This window comes from Rhamphochromis longiceps, linkage group LG9 (assembly GCF_057381845.1).
Source record: "Rhamphochromis longiceps isolate RC_006_pf linkage group LG9, R_longiceps_female_GT1.1, whole genome shotgun sequence".
Taxonomy (NCBI): Eukaryota; Metazoa; Chordata; class Actinopteri; order Cichliformes; family Cichlidae; genus Rhamphochromis; species Rhamphochromis longiceps.
The window spans coordinates 33,931,023-33,956,990 of NC_140565.1; the positions used below are offsets into that span (position 1 = coordinate 33,931,023).

At 41.8% G+C, this 25,968-nt stretch overlaps 2 pseudogenes across 2 annotated transcripts; both read left to right on the forward strand.

Moving 5' to 3' along the window:
• The first annotated feature begins 3,617 nt into the window (after positions 1-3,617).
• Positions 3,618-9,271, forward strand: LOC146662722 (uncharacterized; annotated as a pseudogene). The gene is made up of 3 exons (XR_014913418.1): positions 3,618-3,902; positions 8,070-8,145; positions 8,340-9,271. The product of XR_014913418.1 is annotated as an uncharacterized LOC146662722 (transcript).
• A 9,385-nt stretch (positions 9,272-18,656) lies between these two features.
• On the forward strand, positions 18,657-25,750 carry LOC146662723 (uncharacterized; annotated as a pseudogene). Its single transcript, XR_014913417.1, has 4 exons — positions 18,657-19,554; positions 21,244-21,319; positions 21,429-22,025; positions 24,414-25,750. The product of XR_014913417.1 is annotated as an uncharacterized LOC146662723 (transcript).
• The last annotated feature ends 218 nt before the right edge of the window (positions 25,751-25,968 follow it).

Consider the following 25,968-nt stretch of genomic DNA (forward strand, 5'->3'; position numbering starts at 1 on the left):
CATTTGAGCATACAGAGTAAGCAAATATGTACTTGTAATGTGCTCAGATAATTTCAATAAGTGCTTACAGAGGGGAAATTAATGTAGCCTCTAACTGCAATTGATTTACATCGGACAAACAGACCAAGCACTATGGCTCATAATACAATTACACCTTACCTGTTTGGACTATATTTTTATATTTCATTTTTACTTGCTGCCAGGAACGTTTGGGGCCTGTTGGGTTGCACCTGCGCTCACATCACAAAATAAAATATAATAAAATAACGTGTTAAATGGGTGGAAATCCCTAGATCAACGTTTAAATTAACACTCACGCATTGACTCTGTCGGCTATGTTTTGCCATGCATGCTCCCTTTCTTTTGCAGCTGAGGCTGTGTTACTTTTTTTCCGCGGAATTTGCATGTTATCGGCATATGCTGCCATCAGAATTTCGGCCTCAAGCGCTGTGAAATACATTGACCGCGCCTTCTTTCCCTCCGTCTCCATGGTGACTCGCTTAATCTGTGCTCCACTAATCAGGGCTTTATGTATCCTCGTCCGCGCGCTTCACTTGGGGTTGACGCAACTCCGCGTTGATTGAACTAATTGTTATCAGCCTTTCTGAAACCGAATATTCCGAGTTGGACAGTTCGGGGTTACTCAACCCTGAGTATCGTTTTTCACTCTGAGTTTTCTAAACCGGCTTCCTGAAATAGGGCCCAGGATGCAAAAGGCTTGGTGCGTTCTGTGAGACTACAAACAAGGACCAGTGTTTTGGAAAGGCCAGTGACAAAACTTATTTTGCTACTGGAAGCCTCATCGTGAAGAAAATCCTCAATGAAAATTAAGGATTTGTTTAAGGGAATAGCTCCTCCTTTTGGGACTTTAAAGTAATTGTGATTGTATGCACAATTAGGGGCCGGAGTGTTGGAGCTATTTGTTCTTTATTTTTGTTTTTGTTCTTATTTTTGAAATTAGTTAAAGTTTGTTGTTAGTTTACTTATATTTTGGGGTTTATTTGTCGGTTAATATTTTGTTTTAAATGATTTGTTTGTTTGTTGTTATTTTGTTAAATTAGTCAGTAAGAGCTGTAGGGCCATTTTTTTCTATAAATAAAGAGACTGGTTTAGGACCAGCATGCATTGAGGTGGGCCTATGGTTTTTTTTTTTTTTTTTTTTTTTGTTTTTTTTTTACCAGAGCAGGAGAAGCAGCAGGAAGGATCTTGTTATTGCTTGCCAAGATGGATAAATAAACCAAAACTCTCAACTAAAATGTTTGGACAATGGACTTCTTTTGCCTGCGTACGAAATATTACCTCAATGCAGCAGTGGCTTGTGGACTTTAAGTTGTGGGACGTTTGATCTTTCAAAAGTAAAGGAATTGCCACTACACATACTGTGAAATAAGAGTATAAACAGAAGATTAAAATGCATTTTATGCAGTAGTAATTCTGGCTCTACATTTGGCTGGGTTGGGTCTGAAGTACTTCACCGTGGCTGAAATTGCTCAAGTTATGGATTAGATAGAGAGCCTCAATAATTTACCAAAAAAAAAAACCCAAAAAGAAAAAAACTGTTTCACTGAGCTTATTACTTGAGAATTATTTTCAAGTATATCATTTTATATTTTTTAAATTTTAGAATCAGAATCATAATACTTCATTGATCCCTAGGGGGAAATCATGTAATTTTATAACTTAAGACTAACTTGTAGTATGTTCTCCTGATGTGGATGCCATTTGAGATTCTGTACCACACTGAACCTTCAGCATAAACACAAACACAACACAATACCATATCAACTGCAAATGTAATGGCATGCAAATGAAACTGAACAATTAAATATGCAACATTGTTATACAAAAGAGTATTATATACTTGCACATCAGATGTTTGGGATATTGAAGGTGACCTATAAAATACAGATCCAATGATTAAGAAGAAAATGTTATAAAACATGACATGCTTTAGTGGCCATCAAATGCTAACATTAAAGTGTTAAGAACATTAGATGTTTATATACCTGCCACAGAGGCCAGATCAATGTGCTAGAAGGCAGCCAACTTACCGATGTATAGGCTCTGGTGTACTTGGTGGAGGTTATCCACCAATGCTGTGGATCCAAGGTTATCATATTGGCTCTAAAATTTGCGACCCAACAGTACATGTACAACAGAATTCCTGTTTCCTACCCAGCGCGGTAGTAAAAGAACCTGCAGTCAGCTGAGACTGAAGAAATCACTTGGATGAGTGACTGGAAGGTCAGGGGGTCGAATCCACTGAACGGCTACCCTGAGGTACTGTCCCTACACACTGCTTGGGCACTGGATTGGCTGCCCCCTGCTTGGCTACAGTGAAGCAGTGGGCAGCCACTCCTTCCTATGAGTAATTTCCCTACGGGGATAAATAAAGTATACATCATTAACCAATTATAAACTGGTTTGTTGTTTGCATTTTTTTTCTCCTGTTAGTTGGACCCTATAAGTATAAAAACTAAAATTACCTTTGAACAGAGAGTGTTTTTAAAAAGTTGCGCTCATGAGGACAGCGGGTTTATCTTGCAGCACAACACAAAGTTGCCATATTTCATCAAAGTTTAAAACACTTCACTGAGAGTGAAGGTGCAGAAAATCCAAAATGTAATATCTTAATTTCATGACATTTTCATGACACATGGTCTCGGACAAATCATACATGACCCAGCATTGTTCAAAGAATGCAAGCTTTCTTATTGTGAGTTGCCACAGCTGCCAGAGAGGGGCAGATTTCTGGCTGATCTTAATGAGTCGTTGTTGCTCTTTCTCTCTGAAATTGCTTTACAGAGGATGTAACGTCTGTGATAAGCAGTGAGCTTTGTGTCCTTGTTGTGATTCAGAAATTACTGATAAGTGGATAACTGGAATATATAGTTTATAGATGTGGTGTGACGCTTGTGCTATTTTTAACAGGACCCCAGAAAACTTTACAGTACTCATGCAACTTTACCAAACTTTTGATGGCTAGATGTGAAGTTCCTGCTGTAAATGCATTCACTCTTTATATTCAGAAATCTGAGCGACATTAAGAGATGTCAGAAATCTTGTATTTAAAATAAATGAGGGAAGTACAATGAGGAATGAGAGAACTGACAGCTTTTATTTTAATGACCCTATCTCAGTTCTTTTAACACAATATATCAGAAAATAAGTTGGTGAAATCTGGACTGATGAGTTTATTGTCAGCATTTTAATCATGAGTTTAAAGGCTGTAGGTTGCAGCCACTGCTCGGTGTATTAATGTAACAGGGCTCAATGCTGGTTCTAATTTCAAGCTTTTCTTTGTGAAATAATTTAGAAATTCATATTTTATTGCACAAATCATTATTTAAATGAGAATTCTTTATTTCTATGTGTGTGATTCTTGCAGTCCTCCATAAGAATCCCACCCTGGTGTAACATTGTTAAAGAGAGACGAGCGTCAGGCTGTTCCAATTCTCAGCACCGCTCTTCTCTTTTCTTGAGTCCTTAACGTCATCCTGGGAAGGAGAATTGCTTTCATCGAGGCAAAGGAAAACAAAACACCACGTGGTTACGCTGCGCAGCTGAGTCACGTGACCGCACAGTAACAAACCACAGCAGAGTCGGAAGAGTGGGGCGGAGCAAATGTGTGCAGGAGAGGAGTCGAGCAGAGAGAGCTGCTTTTTCATGAAACGGGAGTAAAGTAGTGAACTTAGAGGAGAGAAACAAACTAAAGCATCGATCATAAACCACTACCAACGTCCTGATCGATATCTGCATCGATCTGCCCACCCTTGTCTCCTGGATCGTAGCTGAGATCAGCGTGAACCACGTGGGTCTCTGCTCCCTGATCTGTTTCCTGTGTTTGGAAAGAGTTCCGGCTTCATCGCGGAGTTTCTCTCGGTTTGTGGGCTCATCTAAAGGTAAGCACCGAGCTAACTTTACTGTGAGTTCAGTTCATGTTGAGTTTAGCTCCTGAACAGTGGCGGTCGTAGCCTGTTTGGCGCCCTGGGCGAACACTCCCTCCCCCCCCCCCCCCCCCCCCCACGCACAAAACATATTAAGGATTGTACATTAACATAAAACTGTTGTACACACACATATGAAGAGAGAGAGAGTATACATTGTATGCAAACTGCTACCAAACAGCCATCATAATTCGTCATACAATGAGAACAGGACAAATCAACAAGTGACAATGACTAATTAATACTAAAATCTGTAACATAATGTACTGTTTGCAGTTTAGTCTGTTGCTGTTGCTATTTTTACCATTTCTTCTTGGAGCAACTGTAACCCACATTATTTCCTTAGGGATTAATAAAGTATTCTGACTCTGATTGGTTCAGGATGAGCTGCCATTATCCAATCACACGTCTGCTTACCTGCATCTTTTGCTCGTTTCTCCTCCTCTTTTCTCTAAACTGAGCACCTGATGGCTTTGAACTTTTCTTGTCCATCTTACATTGGTTTTAATTTTGCACTCCAGTATGAACACCCATTCCTCAACCCGAGGATCACCACAACATAACACAACAGACCTACACCTTAGTTCACAGGTTCACTTAGTCTAGGGTGCATTTCTGAGATTTCACACAACCCAGGATTCAAATCATGAATCCATAATAGGCTTGGATTTACATCATTATGAATGAAATGTGCTCTATCTGGAAGCAGCAGGACCCCCTCCCCTTTCGATGGGTTGTGTGTGAGACTTTAAATCATCAAACTGTAAATTATAAGTTTTAAATTGTTATTGATCCTTTACCCCGAGTCCTAATGTGTATATTTATTTTCTTACTCTTCTTATATTTATTGTTTGTTTACTTGCACTGCTGTAACTGGAGCCTCGTCGTCTCGTCTCTCTGGACTGTCTGTAGCGGAGATGACAATAAAGTTTACTTTGACTTCAGCAGCGAGCAGGAGCACCGAGGAAAAACATGGGTGCAAATTATAAGTCTGTATCATGATGTCTGGTGTTTTAGTGTTTGTTGGTTTGTTTTTATTTTGTTTTATTTTGCGAGTTGGTTATTAGATGCTGCTCCAGCCGCCGCCCCGCCCTCTCCTCTCTGTGCCGCAAGCAGCAGGCGCACCTCGCAAACGAAGGGCGCCCTTACTCCCAGCAAATGGGCGATAGAAAACCGATCGGTGCGTATGCCATTCCCAATATGCGCTGGCTGGGGAGCATGAGTATGAGCATTTTTTTTTTTTTTTTTCTTTTGCCGATGCCCGTGATGCCGCCCCCCCACCACGGTGCCTACAGCCTCATTTATATTTGAAGTGACCCGAGCAATCAGTAGTTTTCTGATGAGGCAGCAGCTCTCCAGGGCAGAGACAATGTTCTTATTTTTCTCCTTCTCCCTGAGGGTCTTCCACTTTAAGCTGGGTCCTTTTTATTCCAGTCTCTCTGTAAATAGTTATGTTGTTTATATTTATGTTTAATGTTTTTCTGTTTGAGAATTTTAATATTATTTGAAATAAATTTTTGTAATGACTAATGTCTCAGTTCTACTACACAGCAGATATTGGCACAGAACTTGACACATGTAGAATTTATTTCATATTATACTAATGAAAATACTAATACTAATGTATAGCAACATAGTGATGACCAACATAGTGATGACCAATTATTTAAGAGAATAAAGAGAGGTTAGTTCCAGGAGCTGCCCCGTCGTCCAGGGGCAGCACCTGGAGCAAATGGTGAAACTCACCAAACTGCTCACGCCTCTGGAGGACCTGATGGACCCAGGTACGGTGAGGACGTCCTTTACGCCGCTGCTCTGTTCTCCACAGTAAATAGAAAAGGGAGACTCTCTCTTCAAACGCTAGCTCGACAGCTGCCATCTTGCAAACATACCGTCTGGCACAACTTCCTCCCACATTTCCACTTCAATAATTCACGTTGGACACGCGTCGAGGTGCGAATTTGCATGCGTCAAGCTAGGGGCGTCTGGCGCGTTTTGGTCGTGTCTACTGCATTCGGTGTGAACACACCATAAAATCTGGGACTCTCCACCATTTGAACCTAGAACTGAAGAAGCTTCTCAGACGAGAGGTGAAACGTCTTCAAGCAACTTAATGAAGTGGTGATCATGTCCAGGCCGTGTTTTATAATCACAGGGGTTGCTGAAGGTGTTGAATGTCTTGGGTGGGGGAGTAACAGGTCATTGTTGGTAGACTGATGACTAGGTGTGAAATGTTGGTAGAGTGGGGTCTTTAGGTTTGTGCTTGGTTCACTGTCTGAGTGTTTTCCAGACAGAATCAGAGTCATTAGCTGAAAACAGTTTTTGGAGTTTAGCCTCACTAAACCTGAACAAGGAATGAATGAATGCCTTTATTTGTCGGTTGCAGTTGCCTGCAACTGAAATTGCTGGTTTCCAAAAGGGAGTCAGCATGAGAAGAAAACAAGAACTCCATAGCAGATAAAGTAAGCACCGATATTATCATACCATAACACCATAAAACACAGACAAGCAACATGGGGGAGTATGCCGTGTGCACAGCTGCATCTGCAATCTTGCGATCCCGACTCCGGTTGAGCCGCTGTCCACATGGGAGGTATGCATGGGGAGGCGTTGGATTCGAGTAAGGGAGGGTGGTGGTGAGGGCGTATCAGTGTACATGTGTGTGTGCGTTTCGGGATGCGTGTCCTGTGTTCAGCCTGAGAAAGTGGCCTTCCGCCTATTAGGCAAAGATCAACAGTCCGCAGCCTACTGAGGTGGCAATGAAGAATCAGGCAAGAGAGTCAGCTCGTTCTCGTTATCATATCTGAGGGAAGAATTGTTGTTGTTCGCCTCAGCCTTCAAGTGTCCAGCTGGCGCCTTCAGGGTGGGGGGTAGCCGCATGAGAAATCATGGTTATGTTGTTTTCGGACGAACAGACTGCATCAATTTTACAGTTGTTCTTAATGTCCATCACTGGTCTCCAGGTGTATCTCCCGTTTAAGAGCTGTGAGCTCCTCCAAGATCTTTCCCATATTTTGTTCAGTAAGAACAGTCCCAGCACTCACAGCTCTTCCCACACTTTCGATCATAGCGGCTAGCCTTGTGCCGGTTTGAACAGCAGTCACCACTTTCTTCAATTTCCGATAAGCCAGGGCCATGCCAGCTCCGATCAGCAAGAATCCTGTTATCATGGTTCCAAATAGGTAGATGTCTCCAATATCCTCGATAGACAGTCCCGCTAGGCACACAACATGCCACTTCTGCCACCCGTCCATCGTGTATCCAGCAGGGAACGTCCCTTCAGGACACTCGGGCTCTCCCGAACCCAGGCTTCTCGTTGAGAATAGAGTGCCAATTGCGTTAAGGGACCAGTTGATCAAATTCATAGTTCTTCTTTAGGTTTTAGAGAACAAGAGTGAGAATGAGACACTCTCTCAGGGTTTGACTCAGACAAGACCAGACAACGACATAGAAGCAAGCGAGCAGGGAAGATAACCGGGAGGAGAGCGTGAAAGAGGTGTCCGTCTCCTCCGAGAGCCAAAGTGGGGAAAAAAAGAAACTGTCTCCCCTTTAGCTTAGCTGTGAACCAGAGCTCGTCAGTATTCTAACTCACCCTGGTGTGTGATGCTGTGCAGCTGTCCTCACAGATGCTGATGTTACAGGACGTCACAGCATCTCTATAGTAATCCAAATTGTTAATAACAATCCTGAAAACCTGCCAGTCGGTGCAGTCCAGACACACCTGCAGATTCTCCACAGCCTCATCAGTCCACTGCTTCAGTGTCTTTACAAAAGCTTAAGACAGTTTCAGTTTGTGCCTGTTTGCAGGGATCAAGTGAACCATGACATGGTCTGAGAATCTTGATGTAGTTTGAGATGATGACCCTCTTACTATCAGCTCACCTTCTGTTTTGTAGAGTATTTTTTTTATCCATTTTGTTTAATAAAATCTATGAGGTTCAAATGAAGCACCAAACTGCAGTTACTCAGTCAGTGGAGGTTTATTACTGCAGTTTCTCACCACTGTTGTTAACTGAAGGCTGACACACTGACTGAAGACATTTAGTTTGAGTGGATTTGAGCTTTCCATCTCAGCTTCTTTTGGTCAAGGATGAAATACATATAAATATATTTTTGTTCCAGCTGATCATCAGGAGGAGACGAGCCATTTAGACTCAGCTCAGCCACTACAGAGGAAACAATGACTTCAACCCAAAAGGTGAGCAAGAATATCACTGTGGACGTTACAACTCTCATTGTAGCATATCATTGTAATGTGATAATATCAGCAGAAGGTGGTGGTAACACACCTACAATGTGTTTGTTGACCTCTTTGATTCCACTAATGGAGTTTCAGTTTGTTCCACGACTGCATTTCACTCACTGCCTCTGTTTGTATCTCTGTCACTGCAGGACCAACATGGAGCGAGAAGTCAGCGCTCTCAGGAGGCCGACAAACCTCACCGAAGAAAGGGAGAGAAAACATACAGCTGTGAGGAGTGTGGGAAGGATTTTACTCGGGCCGACAGCTTAAAAACACACCAACTCATCCACAGTCGAGTTAAAGCTTACAGCTGTGAGTTGTGTGGAAAATCTTTTACCCTGGCTGGAAACTTGAAACGACACCAGCTGACCCACAGTGGAGTTAAAGCTTACAGCTGTGAGTTGTGTCGAAAGTTTTTCAACCAGGCTGTACACTTAAAGAGACACCAACTCATCCACAGTGGAATTAAACAGTACACCTGTGACTTGTGTGGAGATTTTTTTACCCACCCTGGAAGCTTGAAAAGACACCAACTCATCCACAGTGTAGTTAAACCGTACACCTGTGACTTGTGTGGAAATGCTTTTACCCAGGCTCAAAGCTTAAAAACACACCAACTCATCCACAGTGGAGTTAAAGCGTACACGTGTGACTTGTGTGGGAAATCTTTTACCCAGGCTCGACACTTAAAAGCACACCAACTCATCCACAGTGGAGTTAAAGCACACAGCTGCGATCAGTGTGGCAGAGCTTTTACTCACAGTAGCCACTTACAGAATCATCTAGTTACCCACTCTGGAATTAATAAGTACAGATGTGACATTTGTGGAAAAACTTTCAGTCGCAATGGGGACCTAAATAGACACATCCGCATTCACACTGGACAGGATGTTTACTGCTGTGATCAGTGTTGGAAACCGTTTACAACAGATGCACAGTTACAAAGCCACATGCTTAGCCACACTGAGGAGAGACCTTATAAATGTGACCTGTGTGATAAGGCTTTTAAATCTCCACGTTACCTGAAAATACACCAACAGATCCACACCAGAAAGAAACTCTACAAGTGCAGTTACTGTGAGGTATGTATTTATATTTATATCTTCTAATTTCAGTGTCACTGTTTGGCTCATTAAATTGTGTTAGCATGTTAGTAATTCTACTGGACTCAATGGCATCTACTGGAATTTGGAAAATGTCAGTAAAGAACATGATGAGTCATCTAACTAACAGCAATTATTACTGTTACTTTGTATCCATATTTGAGGATTTACAGTTGCAATTGTTTTGAAGCATTATTTAAATTAGTCCTAAGAGCAACTGGTGGAAAGTCACCTTAATTCCAGTCACTCTGCAGTAACTGGATCGAATGGAATATGGATCTTGTAAATGGCACTAATTGATCTTCTCGGATGGGAGGTGAAACATCTTTGAGAAACTTTAAAAACTCCAGATGCTTTTCTTTACAAGCTCCTTAGACTACGATAATGTACGCCTGAGAACCTTCACAGACTGGGTATGATTTTACAACTCCTTTAAATTCTGATTCAGTTTGATTTTGACTATTATAATTATTCCATTTAGCATGGATATATATAGTGTAGAGGAACCCTGTAAAATAAATATATTCATTTCCAAATAAAGAACAGATCTTAACACAGTTACTTATGGTACTTTTTAAATTTTATTTCTGAGATTTGTGGTATTTCACAGTATATTTCCTCCATTTTGCACATGGACATCTGGTTTTATTTGTGGTCTCAGTCCCAGCTCACTTAACTCTCACTTCCAAGTTTCAAAAAAAGAAATATATTTAAAAATCTCCTGAAATTTCCTTTCCTAATAATTTCTGTGAATGTGTGAGTAAGGTATGTTGTATAAGGTGCTTTGAGTGCTCAGAGTGGAAAAGTGCTCTATATGAACCAGTCAATTTTACTTGTATTCACTAACTTAACAACAGGAGGGTTATCTAACTAAAACCAATCAGTGTATCCCACCTGACCCCCTCAGAATCAGCTGACTTTTAATAGTCTCCAAGTTTTATTTAAATGTCCTATGTATGTATAAGTATGGTGAGAGTCTGTTTGCAGCCAGGGTAGCAGTGCTTCTTGCTGTTCCTCTGCATCACAGACATTTATTGTAGCCCATTAAGCTGTTATAATGTAAACAGTAAAATATAATTGGATGTTGTCAGAGATGCTCTTTATTTCAGGTGGCGTTCAGGATTAAAATGTTGAAGGACTGACTCACACTGTCTTTGTGTCTTTGTTTAGAAGCAGAGTGACACAGATGGATCCAGTTTTCAACCCTATTGTCAGTGTGGTGGTGGGAAAGCGTTTCGTTGTGACCTTTGTGGAAAAACTTTCAACCAGCAACGAAGCCTAAAAAAGCATCAGCTTAGACACACACAAGACAAAATGATCTACTGTAAAGAATGTGGAAGAGGCTTCCCCACTCAATCTGATTTTAAACAACATGAACTGTTCCACGGTGGGGTTTAAAAGCACGCCTGTAACCAGTGCTTACCAGCTTAAAAGACATAAACGAGTCCACACAGGAGAGAAACCATACAAGTGTAGACACTGTAACAAAAGGTTCTCACAATCGAGCAGTCGTAACCTTCATGAACGTACACATGTTGAAGGGAACTTCAGCTGTGACCAGTGTGACAAGAGCTTCAAGAATCTCAGTTCATACTCCGAACACAAACGATCCCATTCTCATTATACATTATCTGCTCTGTGCAAACAGAGTAAGCGTGATCATTAAATCATTCCTATTACTGAATCACAATGACTCTGCAGAGACAGAAAGATCCTCTTCTGGGGCCCGTTCTTCGTACCTCGCTAAGTAAGTTAGCTGGATTTGATTGTTGACCATTTCGCGTGATCTTGGATCGTTCGGTTCTCCGAAGCTCATCCGGGACTTGCTGTCATAGCAACAGAGCCGTAAGCGTAAACCTGCTCGGGAGCAGGTTTACTTTATGTAAACAAGATTAGATCGCGGCCACTCAGGTATGTCCGCTTCATGTATACGAAAGCAACAGCGATATTTTACCACTGTTTCACCATAAATAAATATCATCAATGTAACTAAAGACAATGCAGCACTTGATCCTTTTATTGATTTCATACAGATACATACAGGTCATTTCCTAACAAAGGGAAATGTACTATTAATCATTCTATTACATGTATGTGATTATTTCAGATGTAATTCTTATTTTAGAGTAGTAATAGTAAATTACTTCGTGTAATCAAGATGAGAGACCACGGCTATAAAAGCGAAGGTGGATTTGGGAAGCCTGTCGCAGCCATGTCCTGTCCGTATACGCGAGCCACCCATTGCGGAAGGTGCAAGATTGATAAGGAGAGTCCTCAGAATTCAGCGTATATTGCGGGATAGACAGGATCCTTTAGCTCAGCGCGAGAGTGTGCTCATAGAGAGATATCGATTTTCCCGTGAGGGTATTATTCACTTAACCAACTTGTTGACGAGGGGGTGCAGGACCACCACCTGTCTTTTGTTGCTCTGCCCTTTTCTTGGTTGCTGTTATAAACAAACAAACAGATTATTTCAGGGTCTCTTTCCAAGAGACGAAAAGCAATATAAGTGATAAATATTACCATTCTATAGAATATTCTAATATTTCACTTTTACTTGTTCCCATGTTCTAGTGGGTCCTGTCGTGGCTCTAATGTGAAAGAGGATATAATGTAATATAATATAATAAATTTACCCTACCACCTACTGCTGATGGCCAGAGGGGCCGATGGTGCGATATGGCAGCCTGGCTTCTGTCAGTCTGCCCCAGGGCAGCTGTGGCTACAACTGTAGCTGCCTCCACCAGTGTGTGAATGTGAGAGTGAATGAATAGTGGCATTGTAAAGCGCTTTGGGTGCCTTGAAAAGTGCTATATAAATCCAATCCATTATTATTATTATTATTAAATTACTTACGAGTTTAATTTGTCAGCAACTTTCTGCCAGCCCTCTCTCCTTGCTTTTGCAGCCTTTGCAGTGTTCCCTTGCGTTTTAATTAAACTCTGAAACTCCTGAAATCCCTCAATCAAGAGTTCTTGCTCTGCTGCCGAAAAATACCGAGCGCGCTCCTTCGACATTTTCGCCGACCAATCAAAGGGTTGCCGATCAATGTTTCTACTATCGATGCGTAGCCCCTGTTAAGCCACCCAGTGATCTCGCATTACTTCATCCAGCTATACTAATCGTCAACAACAGGTGTGTTCGGGGAACCGGAATAGCGAGCTCAAAGTTGGCGCGATGATTTGATCTTGGATGTAGTAAGCGAGGTACGAAGAACGAACCCCTGGTTTCAGGGTCAGACTTAAAAACCTTGAGATCAGGCTCCACAGAGTTCAGATGGAATCTCCTGTAAAGAGTGTCAGCTGATGTCACACTTGGATCTCACAAGGTAGCTCTGATTTCTGAACCTGCAGTAAATAATCCTGAATCTTAAATTTAATAAGATGCAAATATAGATGTGTACATCAAGTTTTTGTGTTTTAATTTTAATGGATTTTATTGCTCTGAAATGTTATTCCTGTCACATTTACATAATCCCCCCTCAGAAAACAGTAGTGTTTAGTTGTAATACTTGTATTATAAAGTTATAGAAATATCTTTTAAAGCCAACTGATAAGTGTCAGTCTTGGTAGCTGGGGATCAGTCTGCCAGGGCCTCCGCTCCTGGCCACCGCCTGACTCGCATTGCACCCGACCCCTACCGTGCCTCCTGCGGGTGGTGGGCCTGCAGGAAGATGGACCCCTGTCCCTTTTTCGGGGTGTGTCCCCATGGACTAAGGCCCGGCCAGCATACGCTCGCCCTCGGGCACCCTCCCCGGGCCTGACTCCAAGGCGTGTCCCCGGTAACCATATCCCAGGCAGGGTGAACTGTTCCCTCGATGGTCTTTTCACAGGGGTCTTCTGAATCGCTCTTTGTCCAACCGATGCCAAACGGATGATGTCACAGGTTCGGAGTTTTGACTGCCGTCCCCTCTTAATTTAACTGATTAATATGTTATGAAGCTTAACTTTAATCTCAGCCAAACCGATTTACTCAAATAAAACTTTGAAGTAGACCAAACATTAAGATTTGGAAGTTATCTAAGAGACTTGTATATCATGTTTAACCTGAGTAGGAAAAAGGCCGAGGGGGGGTTGAAAACGATGTGTGGGAGTCTGTTCTCGCTGGGCTCTAGTGATCCTTGACCTCGCAGTCTGCTATCAAGCTGGTGGGTAACAGGCATCTCCGGAAACGTCGAAGCACTTTTGTATGTATGGGATATCTTGATAAATCAAGCAGATATTTGAAGTTTACACAACTACATTCTATCCTGAAAATAACTTAAAAGTTTATTTTGTGACCCAGAAAGAGTAATATTTAAAAAAATTTAGCCACGCTCCTCCGCCGTTGCCGTGTTTAAATTTTGGACAAAATGCATTCTGGGATATTTAGCTGTACCAAGTTCACACAAGTCACCACCAATGCATGCTCGATAAAATGGGCGGAGCGAGAACACATCTGGGAATTTTTTGCGTTCTCTGCTTGATGCGCATGTCACTGTCACTACCTGATCCGTACTGGAAACCCGATCGGTACCACACATGTGCGAAAGGCCACTATTTCTGCTCATTTATGATAGTTACGGGTCAGAGTATCTGTTAAGATGTTAACAATATTAAGTATCTCTTAAAATGTTATAATGAAACATTTATATTTAACGTAGAGAAAAATGAAAAATAAAAAGATAGCCACAGATCAGGACTCCCCGATCCTTACTGCACATGTATGTGCAAAGTCAGACCGTACAAATCGGGTCTACACGATTCGTACCGCGGATGTGCAGATGTTTTCTTCTTCTTCTGTTTCTTTTAATGGCAGTTTACTCCCCAGTGTACGAGGATACTGCCACCTGCTGACCGAGCGAATGAACCCTTTTTTTAACTGAACTGGGCGTGTTAAATTTGATTTAGTGATAGTCGAGTGTGTTTATACTTGTCTGTGTGGAGAGGATTGTTGGAATAGTGATGAGGATTTCCGCTATCACTGTCAATTGTCAGTAAACACTTAATCTGGGTGATGAATCTTCATGTGACATATTACTAGAGCTGTATTATTAAGTCTGTCATTAGGCGCCATTCTTCTTATTTTAAAGTGTTGTTGTTTAATTGGGGGACGCTCTCTGTTAAGGAGAAAAGCATGAATTTGTTTGTATACGGATTATCTGTTGTTTAAATGTCCCGGGCAGTCGAAAAGGAGGCTAGGAGCTAACTGGACGCTAACCGTGTCACTCAAATAATTAACTGTCGCAATGTTGGCAAAGAGAAGAAATGACGTAAGATTTGCGCATGCATGGTATGGATCGGGTAGCGACAGCGTACTTTGAATTGGAACAGTACTGATGACGTGTCATGAGTAGGGATGGGTATCGTTTAGGTTTTATCCGATACCAGTACCAAACCGGTAGTTTTGAAACGGTGCTTAAACGGTGCTCGAACCGGTGCTTAAAGAATGGAGAACACAAAATTGGTCCAAAAACCTCTCATGTTCAGCTGTTTTTTTTATAAAAAGATAACAATGTTAGCCTTTTCTGCAGCTACAGGGGATTTATGGCATCACTCTTGGCCAAAAACTTCTCATGTTTAGCTGTTTTCCTCTTTTTCTTTGGTCATTTTAGCCTTTTTGGCCAGGGTGAAGGGAGTATCTGCCATCAAACAAGAAGACAGCCGCATGTAGCTATGATGATGTTTGCTAGTTCACCTTACATGCATTAATGTAATAACGTGGTTAGCCTACTCAAGGTAAATTACACACGAACAACATTAAGCTACTCACGCAGAGAAGAACGGCTGCTGCTGCATCATCATCCTCATCATTTCTGCTACACTGGCAGGGCTGGGGGCCAGGACTCTCCTCTTCGGGTTTTTGGGGATGTTGCTAACTCCGGGTCCGATAACAGGCACCATACCTGCAGTAGATGCGCTCGGTGTGAGGTCTCGCAGCAAGCTCTCAAATACGGCGCATTTCTCAGCTTGTAACAAAATGCTATACGTCATCAGGTGTTTCATCAGATTCGAGGTGTTACCTCCTTTGACAGTATCACAGTATCAGCTTAAAGCACTTGTTGCAGGCTCCTGAGTTTGCATCTTTTTCTGTGAAGTACAGCCAGACTTTGACCGCTTCACCTTGGGCATTTTTAATCTGTAGCTCTGCTCTAACTGAACGTACGTACCTGGGCCCGCCTACTACGCTCGCAAAGGTAAAATGATTGGCTGGAATCCAAAGTGTGTGACATCTCAGGAAAAAAAACACCGAAATAAAGCACCGAAATGTGCGCAGCTTATCGGTCTGGTTACTACCGTTCACGTCAGAACCTGTGCCATCATCGCACCGGATACCGGTACCCATCCCTAATCACGAGTACACGAGAACACAAGTACGCATATTGAGACAGGTCCAATTTCTTCACCCTCTGCCAGGATTCTGTGAGGAACATAACGTCCAAGCTATCACTCATTAAAAAAAGCCATTTAGTATAAATGATTTGTTGGCATATAGATTTGAAACAAAGAACTGAAAAACACTTGAAATATAGTTGCATATAAGACATTCATGAAAACACACAAACTGTCATTGTAGTGGGTTTTTTTTTTTAGTTTAAAGAATATGATAAATATAAACTACTATGTAAATGATTATTTATGGCAAGAAAATGTATTATTTTCAATTGGATTAATGGAAAACTACCAACAATAACTCAGTGGTATAAAGAAATCTTTAGAGCTTTACCAATGGAAAGACTGAGTGCAAAATTAAGTGGCAATGATGATATTTTTTTGGATATGTGGCGCCCTGTAATGGATTACTTATCTGATGATCTGAAGGCAACCATAGTGAGAGGGGCAGGCCCACTCCAATGGCGGGTTGGGTTTGTCAGGACAAATGTGTAAATGCGTGGTAGACCAAATTATTTACCATACTGTATTAGTTTTCTGTTTACATGTCTCAGACTGCTTATTATGTTATTTTTGTTTTTGGTTTTTTTTGTTTTTCCTTTGTTGTGGTTCTGGTAGTTGTTTTTGTTTTTTGTTTTTTGGGGAATAAAAGGAAAAAAATAAATAAATAAGAAAAAAGTTTCTCGTACTCATGCTGCCCTGACATACTGCCAACGTATTTTTGGGATAATAATAATAATGGATTGCATTTATATAGCACTTTTCGGGGCCCTCAAAGCGCTTTACAATACCACTATTCATTCACTCTCACATTCACACACTGGTGGAGGCAGCTACAGTTGTAGCCACAGCTGCCCTGGGGTAGACTGACAGAAGCGAGGCTGCCATATCGCCCCATCGGCCCCTCTGGCCATCACCAGTAGGCGGTAGTTGAAGTGTCTTGCCCAAGGACACAACGACCGAGACTGTCCGAGCCGGGGCTCGAACCAGCAACCTTCCGGTCACAAAACAAACTGCCAAATCTTTGAGGCACGATTGCCCCGATGGCATAGGCACCGATCGGTTTTCTATCGCCCATTTGCTGGGAGTAAAGGCGCCTTCCATTTGCGAGGTGCCCCTGCTGCTTGCCAAACATAGGGAGGAGAGGGGGGGATTCTCTGGCTGGTTGGAGCAGCACCTAATATCCAACTCGCAAAATAAAACAAAATAAAAACAATCCAACAAACACGAAAAGACCAGACATTATAACACAGACTTAGAATTTGCAGCGATGTTTTTTCTAAATTCTATACACGAAAAGTGAGCGCGAGAGCCCTCAGTGTGGCTGCTTGCTGCTTTTCTGAAGTCAAAGTAAAAAGAGGGAGTGTTTGCTCAGGGTACCAAACAGGCTAGGACCGCCCCTGCCCACCTCTACTGATGAGTTTACTGTCAGCATTTTAATTATAAGTTTAAAGGCTGTAGGTTGCAGCAATTGCTCATACACTGTGTATAAATGTTACAGGGCACAGTGCTGGTTCTAATTTCAAGCTTTACATTGTGGATGAATTTACAAATTCATATTTTATTGCACAAATCATTATTTAAGCGAGAATTCTTTATTTCTATGTGTGTGATTCTTGTGGTCCTCCATAAGAATCCCACCCGGGTGTAACATTGTTACAGAGGGATGAGTGTGAGGCTGTTCCAACTCTCAGCACCGCTCTTCTCTTTTCCTGAGTCCTTAGCAATTCTCCTTCTCACGATGACGTTTTCATCGGCACTATCTGATATCCTCGTGTCGGTGTTCCCACATCATCATAATAAATGTTGTTCCAGGTTCAACATTGCAAGTGACCAAACACATTGTTGTGACATCATACTTTTGCGACTCCGGGATAAACCGCCTTAAAAAAATCTACTTAACTTGCGAGAAACCGCCTCTGTCCGCCGATCCAGCAATTGAATTCTTTGCATTTCAGGATACTGATCTTTAATAAACGGTAAGCATCATACATATTGTCCTTGCAAAATTTCATAAATGAATGAACCGTTTGGCTTGCAAAAGTATGTAATAATTATTTGTAATAATTTATTCTGTTTTGGGAGTGTTTTTTATGTATCTGTATTATATTATACATACACATTAAAAGTTGTCAAGGGAAAATTGTATTTAGTAGTCAGTATAATCTTTTAGTTTGCATATGGTAGAATACTGCATGTAGTTATTTGTATTAGGAAATATTCAACCATGTATACTTAGAGGCATATAATCAATTGTGTGTGATCTCTAGCAGGCTGCAGGCTTGGTGTGCACCCCAGGAATGCACCCCCACGTCCTGGGAGCATGAGAGCTTGTACCTTGTCTTATTGTTTTATGGTAGGATTAACGTAGTTACGTCTGTTCTAGTCTAAGAGCTTTAACTGCTTGACTTCCTCACCGTGTTATCTAGGGTGAGGCTACCCTCTTCCTGACCAAGGATGTTTTCCCTTTGTGCTTTCATGTATATGACCCTTTGATCAGACACACACACACACACACACACACACACACACACACACACACACACACACTGAAGTATAAAATAAAGACCGGGGCAGTGCTCGGCGCGAGTCTCTTAGTAGGGAGCTGCCCTTGCTAGCAAGAGTTCTGTGTGTTTCTCTTCTCTGAGTCTTTGCTGAAGAAGTGTTTTAGAATATTTTCCCTAACAAAAGTGAATCTCTGTCCAAAAAATGCAGTCAGTTTACTTTTTACTCACTATGAGTATCATTCATTATTCTTCCCCAGTAATTAAGGTTAGGATATGTATTTTTTTTTTGTTCCAATCCATTCTTCTTTTGCAGCATTTAAATAACCTTTATCAGATTTGATGGTTTTGTTACAGACTTTCCAAAAAAGTGTTTTTCTTTCACAAATGTGGGATTAAATTGTGTTAAAATGTACAAAACAGTGATGTCATGTTTTGAGACGAGGACCCAGGCACAGAGAGACTTGATGAATTTAGGAATCTTATGATTTAATAAAGAAATTTGCTGACTTGCACAGAGAGGATAAAATTATGATGACTCATAACGGAGAAGAAGACAACAGACGACGAGGACAGGGAGGAACAGGGGTTTAAATGCACCAAGGAGACAGTCACAGAGAACTCGGGACAACTGGAGACATTTAAGGATGCAGGGACTGACAGAGACAGGGAAGAAGTCTCATCGTGACGTGTAAAGTTTATTTTGCCTGGCTGGGCAGCTCTCTGGGTGCTCAGCACCCCCAAAGCTCTGATTCTAGAATCGCCCCTGGTTCTAACCTTCATTTCATGGACGCACAGTGTGAGCACTCAGGTCGCATCAGAGCATCGGGCCGTATAGTGTGAGACCCTGCATCGTGACTTACGAACATCTAACCCCTGCGAGTAAATCGTGCAGTTTGAGCAGGAGCTGAATCGCGCGACTGAAAAAATCGCACAGTGTAAGCCGGGCATAAGGAAAAGAGGTTAGCAAAAGGAGATAGGCGGTACTTTTGAAAAAAAAAAAAAAAAAAAAAAACTCCGCGTGGTTACGCTACGCAGCTGTGTCGCGTGACCACACAGCAACAAACCACAGATGAGCAGGAAAAAGGGGGCGGAGCAAAGTGTGTGTGCGTGCGCAGGAGAGGAGTCGAGCAGAGAGAGCTGCTTTGTCATGAAACGGGAGTAAAGTAGTGAACTTAGAGGAGAGAAACGAACTAAAGCATCGATCATAAACCACTACCAACGTCCTGATCGATATCTGCATCGATCTGCCCACCCTTGTCTCCTGGATCGTAGCTGAGATCAGCGTGAACCACGTGGGTCTCTGCTCCCTGATCTGTTTCCTGTGTTTGGAAAGAGTTGCAGCTTCATCGCGGAGTTTCTCTCGGTTTGTGGGCTCATCTAAAGGTAAACACCGAGCTAACTTTACTGTGAGTTCAGTTCATGTTGAGTTTAGCTCCTGAATGAGGTCTTCTGCTGCTCTCCTCGGTGTCTGTTCACAGTTTATTGTGAACACGTTGAGAGAAGAGTGAGAGAGTGTTTGAAGTGATAACAGGAAGTCAGAGCGATCTGCTGCAGTATCAGGGTCACAATAAATTTTATAGTCCAGCTGCTGTGGATGAACACATGAGAGGCTGTAAACTCCTACAGTCTCATTTTAATGAGTCTGGCTGTTGTAAAGTGATGCACAGGAAGATGGTAAATGGCCTGTATTTGTATAGCGCTTTACACATTCAGTCACCCACACACTGGTGATGGCAAGCTACAGAGGCGAGGCTGTCGGACACTGTTGCCACCGGGCCCTCTGAACACAATGGGTGAAGTGTCTTGCCCAAGGACACAACAACCGAGACTGTCGTAGCTGGGGCTTGAACCAGCAACCTTCCGATTACAAGACGAACTGCCAACTCTTGAGCCACAATCGCCCCGATGTTAACAACAGATGTTAACAACAGATGTTAACAAAAGCTAATGAAACAGAGATGAAAGTTCATGTTTGAAAGCACTGAGAATTAAAATAAATGGTGGTGGTTAATGTGCAGCTCTTGGTGATTTGGGGGAAGAATTATGTTTTTAATCCTGTTGGGTATTGAATGGTGGTGTCACGGTTGTGGCAGCAATCGTGTGGTGTTGTGGAAAGGACCCTAAATGCTGGCATATATTATATGGCTCTGACCTTTTAACTACATTTCCAGTCACTCCATTTATGGCGTGACCTTTTAACAGACCAACATGTAAAAGCATAAGTGAGCAGTCCTGCTAATCTTATAACAAGAGGAACATGTGGATTCTTATGCACAACAAAAAATTACAGCAAAGAGTCCGCTCCCTGCATGCTGTTCTGTTTTGTAGAGTTTTCTATACATTTTGTTTAATAAAATCTATAAGGTTCAAATGAAGCACCAAACTGCAGTTACTCAGTTGGTGGAGGTTCAGTAGTGCAGTTTCTCACTGTCATTGTTAACTGGAGGCTGACACACTGACTGAAGACATTCAGTTTGAGTGGATTCGAGCTTTCCATCTCAGCTTCTTTTTGTCACGGGTGGAATACATATTGTCAGGGATTAAACAATTATCAAAACACTCGGGTGAAGAAACGACACTCAGACACTTCAACAGTTTAACGTGCACGGGTGAGAGTTCAACAGATACTCACACCCCGCACTGGTCTTACGTCTTTATTTATACTTCATGGTACATGGTGAAACGCACAGATAAAACAGGAACTTAGCTGCACGCCCTTCACTCGTGGGTGGAGAACATGCAGTTCCTGGAACTTAATCTAACAATAACAGCTGGTTTTCACAACTTATTGTGGTTAATGCTTTGTACGCTATCTATGGCAAACCTTCTGTTGCTATGTGCTGACAACTAGAATATGCTTAAAGAAATGAGCTCTTGCAAGGATGGTTATATTTGCACACATCCCTTGTGATCTCCTCAAACAGTGGTGGCACACTGTTCAGAGAGTTCATGATAGAAAGACGTTTGCATAAGCAGAAATATTAAACACTTATCAGTATATCACTCAGTTACATTTCATGACAATAAAAGCTTAAAATACTCTAACACATATAAATATGTTTTGTGTTCCAGCTGATCATCAGGAGGAGACGAGCCATTTAGACTCAGCTCAGCCACTACAGAGGAAACAATGACTTCAACCCAAAAGGTGAGCAAGAATATCTCTGTTATTGAACCTGTGTGCAGGTTATGGAGTTTCAGTTTGTTCCACGACTGCATTTCACTCACTGCCTCTGTTTGTATCTCTGTCACTGCAGGACCAACGTGGAGCGAGAAGTCAGCGCTCTCAGGAGGCCGACAAACCTCACAGAAGAAAGGGAGAGAAGAAACACACCTGTGACGATTGTGGGAAGGGTTTTATCAAGGCTAAACACCTGAGAGCACACCAACTCATCCACAGTGGAATTAAACCGTACAGCTGTGACTTGTGTGAAAAATCTTTCACCCAACTTGGACACTTAAAAACACACCAACTCATCCACAGTGGAGTTAAAGCATACAGCTGTGATCAGTGTGGTAAATCTTTTGCTCTCAGTTGCACCTTAAAACGTCATCGAGTTACCCACTCTGGAATCAAAGCGTATAGATGTGACATTTGTGGAGACACTTTCAGTCGGCTAGGGACCCGAAATATTCACCAACGGATTCACACTGGACATGATGTTTGCTGCTGTGTTCAGTGTGGGAAACTGTTTACAACAGATGCACAGTTACAACGCCACATGTTTACCCACAATGAGGAGAGACCTTATAAATGTGACCTGTGTGATAAGACTTTCAAATCTCCAAAGTCCCTGAGAAAACACCAAGAGATCCACATCAGAAAGTAACTCTACAAGTGCAGTTACTGTGAGGTATGTATTTATATTATTATCTTCTTATTTTAGACTGAGTGTTTGGAACAACTCTGTTAATTAAATTGTGTTAGCATGTTAGTAATTCCACTGGATGCAAAGGCATCGACTGGATGTCCGTAAAGAACATAATAAGTCATCTTACTAAAAACAATGATTCCTGTTACTTGGTATCCATGTTTGAGGTACAGTTGCATTTTTTTGAAGCATTGTTTAAATTATTTGTAATTTTCCAACCTCAACCTTCATGTAGATTATAGGGATGGGTAGTCTAAGGAGCTTGTAAAGAAAAGCATTCGGCCTTCTTTAAGTTTCTTGAAGACGTTTCACCTCTCATCCGAGAAACTTCTTCAGTCTTTAGAACAATTAGTTCCATTCACAAGGTCCCAATTTAATTCACTTGATTTGGTAGAGAGTCTCAGCGTTTTTAAACCCTTAGGGCTTTAAAATCTGGGAAAACCTTCACAGACAATAGGGCTGGGTATTGTCACTGATTTCTAAAACTCATTCAGTTCTGATTCACAAGGTCCCGATCCAATTAGTTTAGACTGAATTTGATTTTGACTTTATGTGCTGCCAGACATCTGGCTTTAGTTTTGGCTTCACCCTCAGTGGAGTCTCAGTCCCTGGTCACTTGACTCTCACATGGCCCCCTCTTGTTACCCACTTGCAAGTTTCATACATGGCAAAATACATTTAAAAATATATATTGTACATATCAGAACTGCTCTATTTTACTTGTATTCACTAACTGAACAACAGGAGGGTCATCTAACTAAAAGCAATCAGTGCATCCTACCACACATTCAGAATCAACTTACTTTAATAGTCTGTTAGTTTTATTTACATGTCCTCAAAGTATCAACCAATCAATCAATCTTTATTTATAAAGCACTTTTCATACAGAAATGTAGCACAAAGTGCTTTACATGGTTAAAAGCAGCCCACCCCACCCTCCAACTCACTCCCCACACTCTCTTTTTTTTGCCTGTCCCGTTTGGCTCTTTTGCCATCAGAATTATTGTCTAAAGGCGAAGAAAGATGCCCAACAGATTTACTTTACCAAATTGACCATCCCAGCTTTGCCGTAATGGTCTGTTTGATTCACCTTTTATTGTTTATTTTATTTTTTATTTTCACTTGCTAAATACAGGACAGACTTGACTGAGGAAGAGAAAGGGGAGAAAGAAAGAGGGAAAAACAGCAGAGAAGAGGGACAAGGATAAAGGGCAAAAAAACAAAAACCAACAAAATAAGCAGACAAAAAATACATATATCAATCACCTGGATCACCTGTTGAGAAAGAAAACAAGTAGAAGATAGAATAAACAACAGGACGATGATCTATGGGAATATAACAATAAAACCAAAATATTAAACATTATTGTGCAGCACATAAGATCAACAGAACACAGTGTGTTTTGAGGTAGGAGCCAAAAAGGGTGTAGTTTGTGTGTGTGATCACCCGTGTGTACACCTGTGAGCATGGACGCGCTTGTATTTAAAAGGTTCCTTCATGTAATGATCTGCTAGAGGGTGTGGGGGGGCCATAGCCCCGTCCACCAGGGCATGAAGCAGGTATGGAGGAGATCAAAACTCCCGACATCCAGAGGTTGGCATGTTGACATTTTTGAAGAGGCCGGAGGTTATTAATGTTTTTGGAGTTACTGGATTTATGATAATTGTGTTGCTCTCTGTTTGTGATTATGACGGGTATTATGTTGACTGTGGGAGAGAGAGGTCCAAGTCCAGAGTTTTTGTGTATTACTGTTAAAAGTTGAACAGATATAGGAGCTGGGACCAGGGGGACATCAGTCAGTGGCGGATAGATCAGCAGGTAATGTCGGTTTGAGTAATGACAGGGCGGTGTGCGGGAGTGCTGTACACCAAATGGTAAATTGGCGGACAGCAGACGGCATCCCCAGGCGTTGAGGTGGAGCCCGTCTGCCCCAAAAAGATGCCTCCTCTCCCAGAAGGCATCAAAATTGTTAATAAAACCCACACCATGGGAGACACAGGGGGAGGAAAGCCAGGTGTTAAGGCTGAGCAGACGGCTGAAATGGCCTATCCCTCTGCCTTCTGATATCCTTTGTTCCAGCTCGATCACTTTTTGGCTCAGGTTGATGCAGCTTTCACAACTGGATGTTGAGGTAAGTGGTGCCATGACTCACGCAGTATTTGACAGTATTTGTTCGCTGCACCTCGTTCACAAAGGCGCTGAGCTGCTTCAGTGGCTTCTCTATCAATGCAACCAAGCTGTGTGTATAGTTTCACTGTGACAGTAAAATGTAACTGGATGTTGGCAAAGATGCTCTTTATTTCAAGCTTCATTCTGGATTAAAATGTTGAAGGACTGACTTACACTGTCTTTGTGTCTTTGTTTTGAAGCAGAGCGACACAGATGGATCCAGTTCTCAACCCTGTCGTCACTGTGGTGGTGGGAAAGAGTTTCGCTGTGACCTTTGTGGAAAAACTTACAGTAATCAAAAGAGCCTGAAAATACATCAACGTAGACACACTGGAGACAAAATGAACTACTGCAAAGAATGTGGGAGCGGCTTCCCCACTATAAGTGAATTAAAAAACCATGAACTTTGTCACAGTGGGGTTAAAAAGCACATCTGTGACCAGTGTGGGTCATCCTACACCTCTGCAGGTGAGCTTAATAGACACAAACGAGTCCACCCAAGAGAGAAACCATACAAGTGCAGACACTGTGACAGAAGTTTCTCGTACTCAGGGAGTCGTAACAATCATGAACGTACACACATTGAAGGGAACTTCAGCTGTGATCAGTGTGACAAAAGTTTCGGTAAGCTCAGTTCATACTCCAAACACAAACAATCCCACGCTGCAAATAAATTGTTTCACTATTACCAATGTGCAAAAACATTCACTTCATTATCTGCTCTGAGCAAACATCAGCGTGATCATGAAATCACTCCCATCACTGGATCACAATGAATCTGAAGAGACAGAAAGATCCTCTTCTGGTTTCAGGGTCAGAGGTCTGAAAAAACAGATAAACAGATTTATTAACTATCTACAGCAGCAGTCCCCAGCCTTTTTTGCGCCACGGACTGGTTTAATGTCAGACAATATTTTCATGGACTGACTTTTAAGGCGGATAAATACAACAAAATAAAATGATACGACCAAGACAAACACTGGAATTTTGTAAATAAAATAATAAACGTGAATTCACCGTGTAATCGTGTAACTTTATTAGCAGCGTCCTCCGGAAATGCGCCCACAAGATTGAGAGCAACATCCTCCTCTCTGCCCCTTAATGCTCTCTGGTCACTATGGTAACATGTAGATGTTTCTTTCAAAATAAGACACACAACTACAACATGGGGAAAAGACCCAGGCAAAGAGAGTTAATGAAAACCATAAATTTCACGCCCAAGCCTCAACTCTCGCGGCCCGGTACCAAACAACTCATGGACTGGTACCGGTCCATGGCCTGGGGCTTGGGGACCGCTGAACATGGTTTAACATTCCACATTGTATACAAGACTTACAGGCAAATACAGAAACTAATTTCAGTGTGTTTTTCTTTTTAAGTTTAAAACATATCTTAAGTGGTAAGACAATGAATTTTACTCTGACTGTCCATGTTATATAGCAGTATCCATTTTATCATGCATGTATGCTACTTTTTTCTGCTGACTGTAAATGTTTTTCTTTTGTATTCATGAAATAAACTAGACTTTCACAGTTTACGTTTTTTACTGTTTCTGCTTTTGTTCACTCCAAGTTGGACAAAAACCCACAGACAGGCAGAGTAAACTAACAATGTGAAGCAATCACAGACTGTGTATTAAATGGAAAATGGCCTGTATTTGTATAGCGCTTTACTTAGTCCCTAAGGACCCCAAAGTGCTTTACACTACATACAGTCCACCCATTCACAAACACATTCACACACTGGTGATGGGAA